The 7,500-nt window shown below is 32.9% G+C and overlaps 1 protein-coding gene across 1 annotated transcript in view; it reads right to left on the reverse strand.

The window, feature by feature from the left end:
• LOC137619713 (uncharacterized) overlaps window positions 1-7,500 on the reverse strand; it is a 251,628-nt gene that overhangs the window by 42,906 nt on the left and 201,222 nt on the right. The window lies entirely within an intron of this gene.

Genomic DNA, 7,500 nt, shown 5'->3' on the forward strand with positions numbered 1-7,500 from the left:
TGGGGTCGGTTCTGAAACAAATATTGAACTATCTAACTGGTTACAATAGAGATAGAAAAGACATTGCGAATATTATACATTGCCTTTTGTTTGTAGCATTAATGTAAAATATATTTTTATGGTTGAAATTATAACATCATTACTAGAGAGAGAGAGAGAGAGAGAGAGAGAGAGAGAGAGAGAGAGAGAGAGAGAGAGAGAGAGAGAGAGAGAGAGAGAGAGATAGCAGTAGCCTAGGTTAACTTTAGGTGACTGAGCAATAACATCAATTTCCGAAAACATTTAAGGTTTATTATTCGATTATACTAAATATGAATAAGTCATTTGGTTTTGTGTACTATTATTCCTTATTATAAGTTTTCACTATGTATGGTTTTTCACACATACACAAAAAAAATCTAAGACACACTCGATGGCGAATCTTGAAATTGTGAAAGGGAATTGATCATAACGTTATGTTTACGATGTAAAAAGAGGACGCGTTTTGAGGACTGCTATGCATTACAAATTTACAAATGCTTAGAATTTTCCGGCTACACTAATCCTATTTGCATAGACATTACTGATATGGCAGTTAAACAACGCTTCTATAGTCCATTTCTTTTAGCGATGCATATTTGCACCGACTCGCAGCGGTGCCCTTTTAGCTCGGAAAAGTTTCCGGATCGCTGATTGATTGGACAAGATAATTCTAACCAATCAGCGATCAGGAAACTTTTCCGAGCTAAAAGGGCACCGTTGCGAGTCGGTGCAAATATGCATCGCTAAAAGAAATGGACTATAGTTATCTGAATTTACGTCTGACTCTTGCGCACAAGCACCTTCACGAGCACTTTTTCTTCATATACTCATTAGCATTTACATTAAGAAAAAACTTTGTAGTTAGCACGCTACATGGCATATATTTCTCTCTATGAATTGTCATTAAAAATACATTATTGAAGTGTAAGCTAGCGGACACATATATACTGCGGGTATGTGTGCTCATATAATCAAGTGTTTGTGTAAACTCAGTTTAGTTCGTCATATTTATCCAATTACGGTGTGACGGTCTGAACGATCCCCCGGTCTCAGAAGAATTCTCCTTGATAATCTGCGCATGCGCGAACATTACCGTTTGCCAGTGCATACGAAGTTAATGTTTTATTTTCCTGTAATGTTTTCGTGCGCAGCTCAACATTACTGCTTGCCAGTACATACGAGCTTGATGTTTTATTTTCATGCGAGCGAAGCGAGCTAACGGCAGAAAAGAACCATTATACAATGTCAAGGAGAATTCTGAGACCGGGGGATCGTTCAGACCGTCACAACGGCAAACAGAGCACTTTCTTCAGAGAGGAAGACCGTCAGCCGAATTTCACACCCACAAAAATCTCTTTCTGAACAAATCAAACAATACAATAACATGGGTTAGAGTTCTCTTGCTTGAGGGTACACTCGGGCACACTATTCTATCTTATTTCTCTTCCTCTTGTTATGTTAAAATTTGTATAGTGTATATAGGAAATATTTATTTTAATAATGTTACTCTTCTTAAAATATTTTATTTTTCCTTGTTTCCTTTCCTCACTGGGCTGTTTTCCCTTTTGGAGCCCCTGGGCTTATAACATCCTGCTTTTACAACTAGGGTTGTAGTCTAGCAAGTAATAATAATAATAATAATAATAATAATAACATAATGTTACTCTTCTTAAAATATTCTATTTTTCCTTGTTTCCTTTCCTCACTTGGCTGTTTTCCCTTTTGGAGCCCCTGGGCTTATAACATCCTGCTTTTCCAAATAGGGTTGTAGCCTAGCAAGTAATAATAATAATAATAATAATAATAATAATAATAATATAATGTTACTCTTCTTAAAATATTCTATTTTTCCTTGTTTCCTTTCCTCACTGGGCTGTTTTCCCTTTTGGAGCCCCTGGACTTATAATATCCTGCTTTTCCAACTAGGGTAATAATATTAATAATAATAATAATGATAATAATAATAATAAAAAGGTATACGCTGAAAAGTCCCTTACTTGGTATAAGATATATAAAAAATAAATGAACGAAGAGCAATAGCATCTAAAACACAGGAAGATTTACACCAAAGGATCCCCTCAATATCACAACAATATGTGAGTTAAGTCAAAGGATAAGAACGAGCTCCATCAACGATAACAGAGATAGGCCCGGCAAAACGTACCTGGACATCGAGCCAGACGGGAAAAAGAAATTGAAGGAGGCTGTGTCCTGTGAACTGGGATAAACCAACCTTAAGTTAGATCTTTTCAAAGCTCAGAGGCCTTTTTACTAAAAGGGGAAAGTCTTAAAAGTTTTCTCTAACCTCGATCCTATCGAGAAGAGAGAATAGACAAAAGTTTTGGAAATCAGAACAGGATTTGGTCACTTTTTTAATAGAAACTTTTATGATTACTCCAACACAAGAGCATAACGATATATATATATATATATATATATATATATATATATATATATATATGTATATATATATATATGCATATATATATATTATATACATATATATATATATATATATATATATATATATATATATATATATATATATATTTGCACACATTTCATTTATATACATACACACATATATACTGTGTATATATATATATATATATATATATATATATATATATATATATATATATATATAATGTATATATATAATATATATATATATATTATATATATACATGTATATATATATACATTATATATATATATATATATATATATATATATATATATATATATATATATATATACATATATACACTTCCACAGTATTAGTCGTTTCATGCATAATTATGCATTGAACCCCTCTAAACACACTATTCCATCTAGCATACTTAACACTGACTAAATCTCCTTAATATACTCTTATCCAACATTTTACTTGTACACACTTTTTATTAATTCTATGTATTCCACATATACTATGCGGACAGTTGATATCAGTAATTACAAATCTTTTTCTTTCTTTTACTTTCAACAATCACACTTTACTTCTTTACTTCTTGTTCTTTAGTCTTGGGTAGTGTCATAGCCTCTGTACCATGGTCTTCCACTATCTTGGGTTAGAGTTCTCTTGCTTGAGGGTACACTCGGGCACACTATTCTATCTAATTTCTCTGCCTCTTGTTTTGTCAAAGTTTATATAGTTTACATGGAAGATATTTATTTTAATGTTGTTACTCTTAAAATATTTAATTTTTCCTTTTTTCCTTTCCTCACTGGGCTATTTTCCCTGTTGGAGCCCCTGGGCTTATAGCATTGTGCTTTTCCAACTAGGGTTGTAGCTTAGCAAGTAATAATAATAATAATAATAATAATAATAATAATAATAATAATAAGAAAGAGTTTGTTCAGCAATTCTTTCTTTGTAAGCAGTTTTATTGACACATTGCAGTTTTGTATTCTATCTGTGTACTTTCAGTTTTTAACCTATTCCACTTCCTTTCTTTGCGTCTTTTTTCCCTCTTTCTCACCAAAGTCTCTACATCAAACCAAGGAGATTGGTCTTTAACAGTTATAGTCTTTTCCGTCACATGGTATCATATTCCCTTTTACTCACTCTATTATACAGTAAGTGGTGGTAAGACAGTTGACAAACATAGCTCCCAACGAACGTTGGTTGTCATGATCACAGGGAATGTTGATAGCATCATTTATTTTATTTGTGAATTTTTCAATACAGTAGGAGAGAAGTTTGACTTATGTCTAAAGTATATTTTCTTTACTACTGCATGTTTCTGTAGAGATAGTCTAAACATAATACATTTGTGCACTGGGGACATAGTACATTTCTCTTCAACATTGTTATCAGATACAATGTTATTTATTCCATCAGTCAAAACTAGGTACAATGTATGCCCAGTTAAAGTAGTTGCACAGTCGACATTTTTCACCAATTGATATGATCATAATAACTCACTAAATGCTAAAGCATCAAGATTTGATGCTTCATCCATCCAAAAATTGAAGTCTCCGCATGTAGCTAATTCATTTTTCTCCATGATAATGATATCAGTGGGTGCACTGAATTCTTCCAAGAAGAGCTTTTACCCCCATGGACATACATTGTTTGCATATTTTTGATAACTTTATGAGAGAGACTTCAGGCATTTTCCAAAAGAATGATACCAACCTGACCTCTCTATGACGAAAATTAAGGCTGTTAGAGCAATTAAAAAAAAAATATATTGCAAAATGTGCTTGAAAAAGAAAACGCCGGGGGGTAAAAGGGCTAGTATTTGTTCTCAGAAGTTTGTAGACTATTAAAATAGATTTTTTTTTTTTGCGTAAAGTTTAATTCTATATATTCAAAGCTAGTTACTCTAGTTCTTTTTAACATTCAGATATTTGAGGAACCTTTATGAATAAAGAGTCCAACACCCCCCCCCCCCCCAGACCTACCCTCTTTCGGAATGTGAAAGATGGCACGTGTGGGAGTGAAGAGGGGGGATGGGTGTCATTTCGGCAATCTTAGCCTTGACAAAGTCATTTAATCATGTTTCAGATAATGCTAGTATTTCCAAATATTTCTCATTTATCAATTAATGAACTTGGATAGCTTTAATACCAACAGATTGTATATTTACATAGCTAGTTTATCCCTTTTACCCCCAATGTACGTACTGGTACGTTTCACAAAACTCATCCATTTACCCCCATGGATGTACCGGTACATCCTTGCAAAAAACGGTTTTTTACAATTGTTTTTGCATATTTTTGATAACTTTATGAGAAACTTCAGGCATTTTCCAAAAGAATGAGACCAACCTGACCTCTCTATGACGAACATTAAGGCTGTTGGAGCAATTTAAAAAAAATATATATTGCAAAATGTGCTTGAAAAAAAAAATGCCTGGGGGTTAAGGGTTGGAAAGTTCCATATAGCGTTGGGGGTAAAAGGGGACATCCTTAGTATCCATAGTCAGTATCATCTGCTAGTCTTTTCAATTCCAAGTCATAAGCTTTGCAGTCTCTTCAATTCACTATGTGGTCATTTGGTTTGCTTAACTTACTGCAATTTATACATTTTAACGGTTTTAACATTCTTTGGTGGAATGTTTTTCTGAACATTTCCCGCAGACTTTATCATCAGTTTCAAACTTGCAATCTTTTTCAAGATGTCCATACCTCTGACAGTAGTAGCAAGTGATCATATGGTACCTATCACGTTTGATATAAGTACCATTACTTTGTCACCCTCATCGTGAATAGCCTTCCAAACTTCAGGATAAAATTTCAACACGTGGTGGGTAGTCTCATCTACAGCCTTTTTCTTCCGCACAACACTTATTTTCTTGGTTTTGGATTTGGTACAGGTAACGATTATTTTTTAATCAAGGCATTTACTATTTCATCTTCGTCATTATACACATTGCATCTCATTATTTTTGGTTTTAATTTTAAGATTTTTCTCGTCTTAGTGTCGGCAACCAATGTCTGAATTTTGTTTGGTGCCTCTCCTCCTTGATCGTTATTTCTAGGAATGTTTACATTTCCACTTGAAGTTGACCTCGTGTTAGGTATTGGAATGTCCTTAAGTGCATGTTCGACCTCATGTTTTCTTTCAGTAGTTTTAGTTGTTGTATTTGTTGAATTAATTATCAGAACATTATTTTTTCTTTAACTTTGTCAGCGTATGTCACTTTTCTCTGATTTTGGATCCATCAATGTTTGAAGTGTTACCTTAATTGAATCCATGTTCCTAGCAAGATTATCAATTTTCTCAGTGAGGTCTGTTGTCTGGATGGGATTTGCTTCGTGCGCAATAAGGTCCGCAACTTTGTTTCCGAATGCAGCAATTCTGGCGTCCTGCTCAGTCAAGGCATCATCTCTCACACTAAGTGTTTACTTTAATTTCAATATATGTAACTTGGATGTTCTGACTTCATCTAAGCAGTGAGGGCATAACCATTTCAGGTTTTATACTTCATTATCAGTGATGCTTGTCACTATATACACACACTTCTTATGATAGAACCTATTTCAACCACATCCTATCCATTTTTTTCCGGTCTACCTCCGTGGTTTCACACATGAGACAGACCATGGGGTCAGGGGCACACATAAGGTAATATTTCTTCTCACTTTGATCCCTCCATGAGGTTAACTAATATCTTTTCAATGATATACTACGCGAAAAACATAAGCTAAAACACGGCTCGGGGCGAGTGTTGAATGGAGTCTACGCTCAGCAGCACTCATTCACTCCACATCTTCCCAATGGTCCTTTACCAGCAAATAGATTTAATTAATCTCTCAATTATCTTGCACAATCTAGTTCAGTCAAATCCAAACTAGTTATCCAGATGATTAACATATATATTAATTATTTGAACATTTCTTAATGGCGAGAATTTATTTCTAAATGTATTTAATTTATTTTGTTGAATTATTAAATTAATTCGTACGCTGCAAAATATCATGTTTGTTGACATGCATTATGGGATTGTCAGAACGTGTTCTTCTCACTGTTGCTAAAAAGTCATAAAATAATCTATTTAGTCATATATTTGAATATAAATATTAAATTTGTATTTATATAATTTATAATTATATTTTTGTATGTTATAATTCTGTTATTTATTAATAAAAAGGGGAATTTTTGGTTATTTTTGTCTTATGTCAAATAGCAACGCATTCGGACGATCCAGTTGACTCATTGGAGCAAGACGACGTAAGAGTTAATTCACACCCAAACTTTTATCTCGTCAACAGCTTCTCATTATTGTCCAAAATCACCCAACATAAACCATTCTACCCCCTCTACTCAATACCCAAGGTTTACTTTTACATTCACTAATATTTTTCTCATATCTCACATATCTCCATAAACAGGATAACCTTGTTAAAGATTTTAACACCCAACCAATTACTATTCTCTAACATATCCTTAACTTCCAATATAAAAACTTCTAAGGGCCCCCAACTACATATTAGCAAACTATGCATTCTAAACACGATCTATATTACCTCTCTTCCAATTCTGTTAAAAAAAATTCTATTTCCATTTATGTCATATAGTGTACATTATTTTCTTATACTTTAAAGCTTTCCACAACAAACACATTATCCACACATTCTCTTCCTTGTATAAACGCACACGGTTCCTCCTTATCAATTATTACTCCTTCACTCCACAAAATAGCCTATCATAAATCCTATCATACACCATCCATGTCATAACATATAAATTTGTAGGAGATAAAGAATAGGAACATGATGATTATAAATATAAATAAATGCATATACTGTATATATATATATATATATATATATATATATATATATATATATATATATTTATATATATATACTGTATCTCTCTCTCTCTCTCTCTCTCTCTCTCTCTCTCTCTCTCTCTCTCTCTCTCTCTATATATATATATATAGTACATATACACATAAATATATATATAGACATATATATACATATATATGTATATATACAGTATACATATATATATGTATATAT

Source organism: Palaemon carinicauda, chromosome 26, assembly GCF_036898095.1.
Source record: "Palaemon carinicauda isolate YSFRI2023 chromosome 26, ASM3689809v2, whole genome shotgun sequence".
Taxonomy (NCBI): Eukaryota; Metazoa; Arthropoda; class Malacostraca; order Decapoda; family Palaemonidae; genus Palaemon; species Palaemon carinicauda.